Raw genomic sequence first — 12,264 nt, 5'->3', positions numbered from 1 at the left:
TTGGCTTGCTCCTTGATTGACCCATGCATTTGGATGGTGTTGAAGCCTCCGAACATCTCCATCATGACATCTGCATGGCCTGTGTGGGCACACTACTGCAGTGAGGGTCTTGTGAAGGTCCAGAGGGCAAAGGGACATGAGGAAACCTCCAGCAAGTCTCAGGGGCTTTTCTAGGACCTTTTGCAATGCAAGGAGAGATCTTGAGGGCGTGATGGAAACCGATGTCCTGTCAGTCTGGAAAAGATCAAAGAGAGCCAGATCCTTGGGAGGGGTAAATCTCCAGAGCCTCATAGAAAACCAGTAACCTGAACTGATTTACAGCAGCTGAAAATCTGTCTTCCACATCCTATTAAATAAAGAATGGTGTCCTTAATCCCCAGTTTTTCCTTGCCACCCTGGTCACTATATAACTGAAACACAGTGCATCTCAGTATGATGTTTCTGACAATGGAACAGATGTCTGAAGAATGACTGCAAGGAACACAGATGCCTAGAGCAAGATACTTGACAGACTGTCTGCCTTTGTTAATCAGTATTTTAGGGATTTTCTGCCACAGAAGTTGCAGCCAGATCACTGTGCTAAGTTGCCTCCAATGAAATCCTCCACAATTTTGAATAAACCCTTTGTGATCTCATGCATAATGTTGGCCTGCGTGACCTCCTGTGGCATGGAGTCCCACAAGTTAATTACAAACATCGTGTAGAAGGAAAGCCCTTTCCTTCTGTTGGTATCAAACCCTTTGCCTGACTGTCTCTTTGGATACTGGTTGGGTTCTAGCATGATCAGCAGTCAGAAAACATTCATTTTTTGCCATGTATGTCATTGTTTGCCCTATCTGGTCCCTAATTTCAGGAGCTCCACCTAAAAAAGCAAAAACCACACAGTGCCTTGGGAACTGAATGTGGAGATGTAGCAGAAGCAATGCATAGTCTTTTCTCATTTATTCTCTTTCAAAAGCCAAATGATGATCACATGTTTTTTTGGTGTTTTCTCAGGTGATCTGTTTTTCCAAGGACTAAACACATAAGCAGATTCAACAAGAAGAAAAGGTGTTTTTACCAGTAACTGCTCAAGTGGCCTCAGGTTGAACTGTTCCCTTTCACCTTTCCTACCACTTTGGATTCAACAGCAGGTGCTTCGGTCATATAACAAACTAATCAATGGTTTGCCATAAATTCATGTCCAAAAGTGCTTCGTGTCTGTTTAAAGAATGAACTCATGTCCTACTCAGGAAAGGACTGGGACAACCCTGAAGGCAACATGGGCTGTCAGCTTGGGTCCACTCCTAATCACCAAGCCTTTTCCAAAGAGGGGTGTTTCTTCTGCACGGGAGTTGTTGGGGAAAGCAGTGAGTGGCAACATTTTCAAGGGGGCACAGAGTTAAGACAAATGTTTGACGTAGGAACAGGGCTGGACATCATATGCAACTACTGCAATATGACAGGAGGTCAGGCAGAACAAACCTTATCTGACCAAGACTTTGATGAACTGCAGATCTACAAGTTCAGGAGATCAGTGGAACCATCCATGTATTTCAGAATATTTTATTTTTAAAAATCTGCAACCTTTATTCATGATAAAGACTGGCTTTGCCATCTGAGATCATTTAGGCTGAACTGGAGAAATTGAGAATTAGTATCCTACGAATCAAAGAATTTATGTGGAGCATTGATAGGAGAATAATGTTTTAATCACTGAAGTTTTTAAGTCTTTACCAGTAATTTATGTTTATTTTAGCCTATCTTTATCCGACGAATAAATAACACTGGGAGGAAGGAAGTCTTTATTAAGGATTCAACCTCCTTTCCCTGTTCAGCTGAAGAATTTAGAGATTGCAATAAATATGCTTTTGGATCCAGAAAAGGTTTTTCAACAGAACTAAGGCAGGCCAACACTAACACTGCTAACCAAGTAAAGACATACATTGGAATCATCAATCCAAAACTTTTCACGCCATGTTTCTACATCAGAAAGAAGATTGCTGGGTATAACCTGAAAGCCCAGAGCCTTTCCTAAACATATTGGTAGTGAAACAAAAGTCTGCCATGGGGGTTCCTTTTGGAGTAGATATTAGTAAATTTATCTAGAACAGATTGGAATGCTGTCTGATGATTTTTTTTTTCTATCAAAAAATGCTGATTTAATTGAAACAGAAACTTTCCATGGGAACATACCAATTTTAACGAAACCTTAGCTGATAAAAGTTTCTCAGGTCCCAGATTGAATCTGTGGTCAAAACCAGAGAGGAAGGGAGTTTGTGTGCCATTTTATCTGAGCCTGGTGGACGTGGAAATCCCATAGCACAGGGACAGTGGTTCAAACCCCTGCTGCTGTGAATACTGACTTTTGCAGAGCGGAGCAACTCAGCACAGATGTGACAGCAACGTGTCTTTGCATTAATGAAGACTATTCATATACTGGGCTCTGTTATAGTTTGACTAGGCAAGGCTCTGAGCAGCCTGCTGTGCCTCAGCCCAGCTTTGGGCAGAATTGGTAGCATTCCAGTCTGTGTGATTCTGTAATAACAGGGGTAAATATGGGTTCACTTGTGGCAGTGGTCAGAAGTTAAGTAGTTGAGTTGGATGAGGGTGAAACAGAGATGTGAACTATGGTAGGCCATTTGAGTGACCAGTCTATGGACTGGCTAAGCAAAAGCAACTGCATCTGCCCCATTCTCTCTGACTTTCTGTGAAAAACTTGACTTTTTTTTTTTTTTTTTTTTTCTTCTCAGAAGTTAGAAGTTCCGAGAATAAGAAAACAATTTTATTACCCACCCCACTGAATAGGGGGGAAGACATGACTCTGGGCAGGTACCTACCTCCAAGCTGCCTGTGTCCTGCCCTCCATGGTCCTTCCCTGAACTCTTCTCCTGGTTAGATGGTGAGATCCTCTCATGCCAGGGATTGGCACCACCTGCAAACATGTCTGCCTGACTGGCTGGAGAGATCAGCAGGGTCATTAGGTACGTCATGCCTAAATTCCTTGAGGGTTTCCAGAAGAGAAAGGTGGACGTATTCCCAGTGTGCTCTGTCACCAATTTATGTAGCTTGGATCCATAACTGCTAAACAATGAGTGATCAGAGTTTGTTTGACAGCCTGGTCTAAACCTTTACACATGTTAGTGTTAGGACATATCTTCTTTCTGATGCAGAGTTCTTCTGGGATCAGGCTGGCTTGCAGGGGCAAGTGGGGGATGGAAATTTCTACCAGCTGTGACTAGGGCTTTCAAACCACCACAGCACAGAGCAGGTGCTTGTTATTGCAACAGGCAGAGGCAAATGACGTGTCCCAGTGAGGCCTCAACCTGGCCACCTTCTTCCTGCCTCCTCCTGGAGCCATCCTTCACCTCTGGGTAGGAGGGAAGCCAGTCTTCTATCTGACCAGGTATGATAAATCGCACTCCCAGACTTGTTCAGGTAGAAGTAAAAAACCTAAAATGCTGGACAGAGAAGGATCAGGCTGGGAAGTTGTGTATTTCAACAAACACAGTTCAGCCTGTTTATTCCCAGTGTGGTAATGGGGCCAACCTCGGCTTGCTGGCTGCTGCTTTTCAGGCTAGCGTGTCAGAGGCTTGTGCAGAAAAAGTTTAGTTTTCTCAGCTAACATCTTGACAGGCCTGTTTTGTGTCCAGCTCTGCTCATCATACTGCCTGTGTCCATGCAGGAGGTGTTTCCGTACGCAGCCCACAGCCCTGCTCGTGCTGCATCATGATCCAAGCCAATGCATGGGCAGGATGTAAGTTATATAGAACTCGTGGGGCAAACTCTACCTCCCACCCACCACAGCAGGACAAGCCCTTGGGGTTGCACCGCTGCAATTCCACGTGGCCAGAGGTAAACTGCTATGTGCAGGATCTGGCCTGTCAACCCGCCAGCACTTCCCGTCCAGGAACGAGCTTTGTAAATCCACTTGCTGTTTATTGAGCAGCTCCCTGACAGGTTCTGGGAGCACTGGGAACATACATCAGGGTGATGAAAATGCTCGTGGCCAGGAAGACTGTGGTGGCTGCAGCCTGTCTCCCAGAGCTGGGCCCCTGGGAGCTGCTGGAGGGGAGCACCAAGAGACTGAGACAACAAAACTTGTTTAGCATCACTGCAAGGTCGGTGCTGCGGTATGTGGGGACAGAGATCAGTGACCAGAGACACCTGCATTTATCAGAGCTCTGTACAAGCAGCTTTTAACCCACTGAGGTGGAGAATATCTACTTGGGCGATGGACAGGACAGTTTCTTGATGGCTTGTACAGCTCAGCCCTGATCTTGTTCTTGGCACCTTCCATCCCCGCTCTGTTCTGATGCTTTATACCCAGCCATGCTTTCACCTCTATAAATGGTTCCTTGTCCTGAACATAGTAATGGCTGTTTTCTCTCCTATCTATCTATCTATCTATCTATCTATCTATCTATCTATCTATCTATTCCTCTCAGGATATTGGCAAAATACAGCAGACGGTGCCTAAGGAGGCACATCCAAGTTGGACCCTTGCACTGGGACACCTGCGTGGCTCAGGCGTTCGAGCAGGTACCAGCCTTTAACACAAAAAAACCCCAAACAATTCAGAACTTGCCTTTTTTTAAGAGATGAGGCTGCAGATGGGCTGGCACCGCCATCTGGTGCAAGTTTCCAGGAATTAACCGGCTGTGAGCAACTCCAGCATGAAAATACTCGCCTGGGATTTTGTATCTGGCCAGACTAATGCTGGTACTGCTGGTTCCAGCCCAACACTGATGGGGTGAATGGCTCGAGGAGAGATCACTTTGATCCTTGGCATTCTCCAGTCTGATTCTCCCCTCAGATATATTTGGTGGATCAAACAGCAAGTTGCTGAGTGGAGGGGATGGTGAAAAGAAAGAAGAGCAATTGGCAGAGGAGGCTGGACCCTTGTTTTTCATCGGGAGCATCTGACTCTATGGGGTTGCTAAAATTTCTCTAACTCTTGTCTTTAAGACAGATTAACTTTTAACTTTTGTATTTAAGACGGAGAGCTGAGTGTCACCCTGGAAAAAGCAGTTTCGCTTTCTATTCACGGGGGCAAAAGACTACAGAAGTCCCTATATAAAACCCAATAGCTAGATTTTTATTTTCCTTAATCTCAACGCTTTCATTTGCTTCTTGTCTGGCTAAGGGGGAGCCATGTTCACAGGCATCACAACTCAGCTGAAGCAAGGAGTTTGCTGGGGCTCTGTGTGCCATGGCACAAAGTTAAAAGCAAATGTCTGGCACTAAACTAATCCAAACGAAGATATTTGATTTGAGTTTTCTGGGAAGAAAAACAAACAAAAAGAAATGGAATTACTTGAGCAAACCCACAGCTTTTTCTCACAGTGAAGCTTGATTTTGCAAAACTTGCCTTTCCTGCTGAGCAATTGTTCCTGCAGACAATTCCCACAGCCTTTTCAGAAAGGCAGGGGGTCACCAGCTGGCATCTTCTGGGCTGTATGTAGTCGATTAGTTCAAACCAATTAGGCAATTATTGGGTGTTACTAAACGGGACTTAATTTCAATAAATTGAAAACAGCTGAGGCATTTGGCATAAAAAAGCAAATTCAAAGGATTCCCCAAATCAGGTACCTCCCTCTCTGCACTCCCTTATAGAAACCTTATTTATGATGTTGGCCTTGTGATGATGAAAGAACGTCATCATCTTCCCAGGCAGTGGCATACAGAGACATCTGACCTCATCATAAAATGAAGATGAAAACTCTGTCCTGAATCCTCTGGAAGACAGAATCCAGTTATCCAGATTGCTCCAGCAGGGATGCACAAACAGTGAAGTTATTTGGTGGGTAAACTGGAATCCCAAGGATGGGCACCCGCTTGAACATTGCTTTATGAACATTTTTCCTCTACCCAGAAGTTCCTTCCTCTGATGTGGCATCCTTTCCAAACAAGAGCTGGAGCAATAAAAGCCAGAAATAAGAGAAATGGAACTGTCCCTAGTTTTACAGTGCAAGGCACTAAATGGGACAAGTTTCTTCTAAGTTTCTGGGGAAGTACAGAGAATGATGCAGTTGCCTCAACATCTGGTACTGTTTGCCTCAGGATACCTGAGAGGGTAGGCCAGATAAACCCATAGGACACCCATATCCTGCTCTTGTGGCAGTTGGAGGTCAGTGGGAATACCATACAGTATGCAATAGTAGCTGCACATGAGCCAGCAGTGTGCCCGGGTGGCCAAGAAAGCCAACGGCCTCCTGGCTTGGGTCAGCACTAGTGTGGCCAGCAGGAGCAGGGAGGTGACAGTCCCCCTGTGCTCTGCACTGGTGAGGCCACACCTGGAGGGTTGTGTCCAGGTTTGGGCACTTCACTATGGGAGGGATATCGAGGTGCTGGAGCGAGGGCAGAGGAGGTCAACGAGGCTGGGAAAGGGTCTGGAGAACAAATCCTGTGAGGAGACACTGAAGGAGCTGGGAGTGTTCAGTGTGAGGAGGAGGAGGCTGAGGGGAGACCTCATCTCTCTCTGCAGCTCCTGACAGGACATTGCAGAGAGGCTGGGGCTGGGCTCTGCTCCCAGGGAATTAGGGATGGAACAAGAGGGAACGTCTTTAAACTGCAACAGGGGAGGTTCAGACTGGACATTAGGAAATAATTTTTCCCGGAAAGAGTGGTCAGAAAGTGGAATAGGCTGCCCAGGGAGGGGATGGATTCACCACCCCTGGGTGTGTTTAGGGGTCGTTCAGATGAGATGCTGGGGGATGTGGGGTAGGGGAAAACTTTGTAGAATAGGGCTGATGTTAGAGTCAATGATTCCAAGGGTCTTTTCTAAACCTGAATGATTCTGTGATTCTGTGAAACATCTGTGTGAAGACACTGGGTTGCACCCCTAGCATGCAGGAAACATCTACATGTAGACACCTCCATAGCCAGTCTCTAGCTGAAATCCTCTTCCCCTCTGTGCAGTCCTGGACATGCCACATTGTACTGGACTTGGGCCGGGCCCTGGATCTGGTAAGGTATGCCATTGTGCTGGAGGGACGGGAGAAGAAAGCACTCAAGAAGTTCGGTGAAATGCAGTGAGGTTGAGCTGGCAGCAGCAGACCAACTTGTGGCTATTTCCCAGCACTGGTTTTGCCCAGGGTCTGAACATGAAGAACTGATTGCCAGAAAATGAGGTATTTCTGTGCCTTAGGTGAATCAGACCCTTAATTTTCTTAAAGATGCTCTACAAACTTTGGGCCCAGCTCTCAGAATGAAGGAGCCAGCTTTTACCGAGCCTTTCTCTCACCTCCCACGCTCCTGTGGCTTGCCTTGGTTCCCAGAGTCCTACATCTCAGAGGCCAGAGGCATCAGAGCCAAGCCTTACTCTCCCTTTCACAAATCACTCACATTTTATTTAGTTGGATTGCAGGGTCTTCAACTGGCCATGTGAACAAGTTCTACAAGATCCCAAACATACTCATCTTCCTTCTCCTTCCTCCCAGCTGAGAAGTAATCCCTCATATTTATTTGAACTGAAGTTCACAGTGGTAGAAGTTGGTGACCCTCTGCGCTGAATTGCTTGTCAGAAAAAAAAAAACCTGTTGGCTCGAGCAAACCTGGTCTTGAACAGGGTCCTTTGCCATCCCACAACACGCTGGACAGCAAAATATCTGCTGAATGCGATGGCAAGGATTTGAACACTTCGGAAGGATTTGAGCTGGTCAATATGGGACTGAAGACAGGAACTTGTGTTTGGTCTCAATGTATTAATTTTCAAAGGGGAGTCACTAGGGAAAAAGCAGGGAGGGTTTGGAAGATAACAGGCCGCTAAATATATTCCAGCACAAAACTGACAACAGCTAGAGCCACATGTGATACGCCTCTGGAATCCTAGCAGGGTTGATTTATCTTGGTGTTAGGCCTAATATACTTAAAAGCCCTTTATAAATAACCCAGGACCTTTTGCACTTGCTGTTATATAGACTTGCTTTGTTTATTTGACTGGTTGAGCTGGGCCTGTCATTTTTAATGAAAATAAACTCCTTGTCAGAGACCTTTTCCTTTTGGGACCTTCAAAAGAACACATAGAGCAATTCTCTGCTTCTCCCCTGCTTCCCAGCAGCCCCATTAGTTCTTATCTTTTTGGCTTATGAAAGGCGAATTGGTTTGGGGAAAGGTTAACTGGGCCCCTGTGGGTTATGTTTCTTCTGGCCTACAGAGCTTGCTTCCAAAGCTGAAGGTTTCTTATTTTGGGTTTGTTCTTTTGAGGGGTAGGCATCCAATGTGCTGGTAGAGCCAAAGTTCATCCTAAAGGACCAAGAAGCATCCACAAAGGGTGGCTGACAGACAGACACGTGTCCTTACTCATGGTTTGGAGATGGTGTAGAAAGGTGAATCCTACCTGGCTCCTTGCTACCTCATCTCCTCCCAGGTATTTTGGACTGCAGAGATCCATCATGACCTGAGCTGTCACCACAAGGCTAGGGGAGGAAAAGGGAGCAGTGGACAACTTTGTTCTGTGAAGAGAGAGAAGGTGGAATGAAAAGCTGCCTCCTGCCCTTCCAACACTGGTCACCACATTTCACCCTGGAGGATGATGCCATCCAAAGGGTTCCCAAATACTGAAGTACCTCAGAGTGCAAGCTGAAGGGGAAAGCTGCTGCTGCTGATGTAAGCCCTTGCCTCCTTTCTCTGCTGATGGTGCAATTATCAGTGGTGGGAAATGGGTCCAGTGGGCCTGCCCTGCTAAGGTGAGCCATGTCTTTAACTGCTCGAGATCTGGTTTTCCAGCTCTGGACACCACTGGTTCAGTGTGTGAGTGCACCAAGGAAAGGGGGTTGGCAGCTTTACTTTCTAAACCCAGGCACTTGCTTGTTTCCAAAGATTCAGTTGAGCTTATCTTCTGTACCGAGAAGGACTTTGTTTTAGTGGCGACAGAGGCAGATATGCAGGAGTGTCTGCAGCCTGATACGCTTTGGCTGTGACAGCTCAAGTCCTTGGTGCTGCCTTAGAGAGGGGCTGAAGTAGGTCTAGCTGGGTTGTGAAGATACCAAACACTGGGCCAGGTATTGTAGTCTGCATCCTTGGAGTGTCCAGGACCAGAATGAAGAAAGCCCTGAGCAGCCTGGGCTGATTGCTGAAGCTGACTCTGCTTTGAACAGGAGGTTGGACTAGAAACCCTCTGAGGTCCGTCCCAGCCTGAATTACCCTGTTAATCCTATGACTTCTGCTATGGCCACTGCTGGAGAGAAGAGGGAGCTCAGTTCTGCCTCAGACAACACTGATTATGGGCTCGTGGCCCACTGAAGAACCTGCCACCATTTTTGAGCTTGTCCAGAGATGGGGGCTTCAACAGGGAGGAATGTGGGGTTTTGAAGAAGTTCATGCTGAGGTTGGGACTGCTGGGAGCTCCCTGCTTTGGGACTGTATTTGCCACATCTCGATTTCTCCCTATGTTTTGTTTTTTTTTTTTTTCCTTTTTTTCCCCCTTCTGCCCCCTGAACTTCAAGTAATCTCCATCTGGGATGTGCTGGTTTATTTTTTGCTATACAGCCCTTTTCACACTGCACTTTGCGTAGCTCTGGCACTATCATTATTCTTCTAGATAATTTGGATCAGCAGAGGGAGTGCATGAGCAATGAAAATAAGAAACGTACACGCTGAATATAAGGGAGTGTTTGAACTCCTGAGGTGCTCTATGAGCCTCACTCAGAGATGAGCTAGCCCTGTGGAGAAGTGACCCTCCTGGCCACCTACTGAGTCCTGCATTTTCACTCACAAAAGGGACATCAGACTTTCTCAACAATCTTTCTTCACCTGGTGGATGTGAGAAAATCTCCTGATTGCCTTGCAGCAGTACCAACACCACAAAAAAAAAAAAAAAAGCGCAAATCAAAAAAGTGTGAATCCTCCAAACTCAGAATCCAGGTTAAAAATTTTTCATATAGGTTGTTTAGAAATCACCATCATTGCCACAAAATAAGTAAGGGCATGTGAAAATCACCTAGTCAGCTGCTATTTCACCATGTAAGAGAGAACAAAAGGGATGAAGAGCTTTGTGATATCCAGCAATGTGACTCGGTGACCCATAGTTTGGCAATGACACATGTTGTCTTTGTTATCCAAAAGATCCAAGGTCCTCAAATCGAGCGAGTTGTACAAGGTTGCATTTAAGTGCCACTGAGGCCAAGGAAATTTAAGCACACAGCTGAGTGCTTTGCTGAATCAGAGCCTCAACCTGTAAATATTTATTAACTTAGTCCAAGAACATAGGAAACACAAATCTTATGGATCCAATGAGTGGCTGGTACACTAGTCAAGGCACTCGACCCTTTCTGTTGTTTAACCAAAAAAAAAAAAAAAGGACTTCAAACAACTATTCAAATATCTGCTCTTCGTTAATCTTTTCCCAGTAATTATTATCCCAAAAAGCAAGCACATCATATGGCTACCTATAAACACAAGGCATTATTACCCATTCCATTTGCAATGGATAAAAGCAGAGAAAAACTCCCAAGAGCATTCAAATTGTGCAATTAAGATAAAGGCCACAAAATCAAAGGTCTTTACTCACATCGATCTGCCTCACCACTTGGTGGGACCATTTTTTCAATGTCAGCTCCCCAGATAACGACACCATAGTAATGAGTCCAGATGACTTAAAGGAGAAAAAGACCTGACTCAAAACTCACGAGGTATCTCATGGGTTTCAGCTCCCATTACCCAGTTTGATCTAGACACTCCTAGACATCCAGCCCCACCTCCAAGCTGAAAGGATAGTTAGTTATTTTGCTCAACTGCTGTTTATTTGGGGTGCACCCTGTCTATGCTGTGTTGGATCCAAGGCTGGGAAAGCCACCTTCTCTACATCTGTATATTACTACTAATAAATTCCCATCACGGTACAGCTCCTAACTCCCCAGCCTTTGCACTCCTCAAGGGATACTTTATCTGAGAAACACTGGAAATCCAAGGTGAGATGTATGGCTTCAGTAAAAGTAACATATTTTCGAGGTGATGTGTGGTTCCTCTTGGAAAGTCTCTGGAAGAGCAGTCACTCTTGTGCACCCTTCTAGGACCACTGATCTGGAGACCACTAGACTTCTTAAAAGCCAACACCCAGGCATAATTTCTTGCACTGGTCCTGACAGACTTCATTCAAGAAAGGTTTTGTCCAGCTGCTCCAAAGACAGCAGCAGTGAAATTGTTTCAAAAACAAGGCCCTGTAACTACTTGCTCCTGTCACTCAGCATGGGGACGAAGCACAGAGGTGTAGTGAGTCTTTGGTAGTGCTGGGAAACATTTTCTTTGGTCCTGGGCTGCTCTCAGATGAGACAGAAGGTCTCCCAGCTTGCTGCACCTGTTGCTTTGTCTTATTTACCTCCAAGGTGGCAGCACAGTACCTCCAATATCACATAGTGAGACTTGTGGGTGCTGGACTTCCTCTGAGTCTACAGGAGAAGTCTGAGAGCCCTGGGGTGTCAGGGGCCAGGAAAGACCTTGGCCATCCAGATGGGAGCATGTGGAGGGCCTTTAGCTCTTAGCTCCATGCTAATGCGTGTCTTCTCATCCATGCTGGAAGGTTTACTTGACTACCTTGGTGACATCCACCTGAGCCAGGAAGGCAGGAGGTGTGGATGACAACCTCGGTGATGTCCAGCCATGGCGCATCCCTGACATTTTCAAGCCATGAGAGATGCACTTTGGACTTAACAACAAAAATCCAGGGAATCTGAGATCCTGTGGGAAACAGGCCCTGCTGTCTGGAAAGCCTGAAGTGAACTTCTCAGCTATAACACTGGGTGAGCTGCCCTGGCAGCTATCAGCCATCCCCAGGCTGCCCCAGCCTGAAGGTCATTGAGGCAGGCTCTGCATAACTGCATGCCATAGCAAACTCCACTTGCCTATCCTGAGGAGGTGATACTCCAGCTCCCGGCCAAAGGAAAAGGCTCTACAGTAGTTCTCCAGCCAGCCCTGCTTCTGCCTAAAGCCATCACAGCCTTGTTTCTCTTAATGGGCTGTGGCAACAGGTCCACAGCCAACAGGACATTACTGATCCCAGAGGACACCATACTGACTGCAGTTGACATGAGATGTACTCGCAGAAGAGTAGACAGCAGAAGTGCTTGTTTCGTCCTTAGGTCCCCCTCATACCAACCAAAAGAACATTTGCAATGTGTGTTTTGTTCTTGCAGAAGGTCTGGGCTGGGTCTGTGGTGCTGGAGCAGGGCAAATCTCACTTTGTTGTTACTCCCACTCTTGAGGGATGGACCTGTTTTACCGCTCTTACATTTCATGACAGCACAGAACGGTGGAGGTTCTCAACAATGATTGTTTGGTGTGTTT

Source organism: Athene noctua, chromosome 2 (genome assembly GCF_965140245.1).
Source record: "Athene noctua chromosome 2, bAthNoc1.hap1.1, whole genome shotgun sequence".
NCBI classification, from domain to species: domain Eukaryota; kingdom Metazoa; phylum Chordata; class Aves; order Strigiformes; family Strigidae; genus Athene; species Athene noctua.
Note: the sequence above shows the minus strand (reverse complement) of the source record.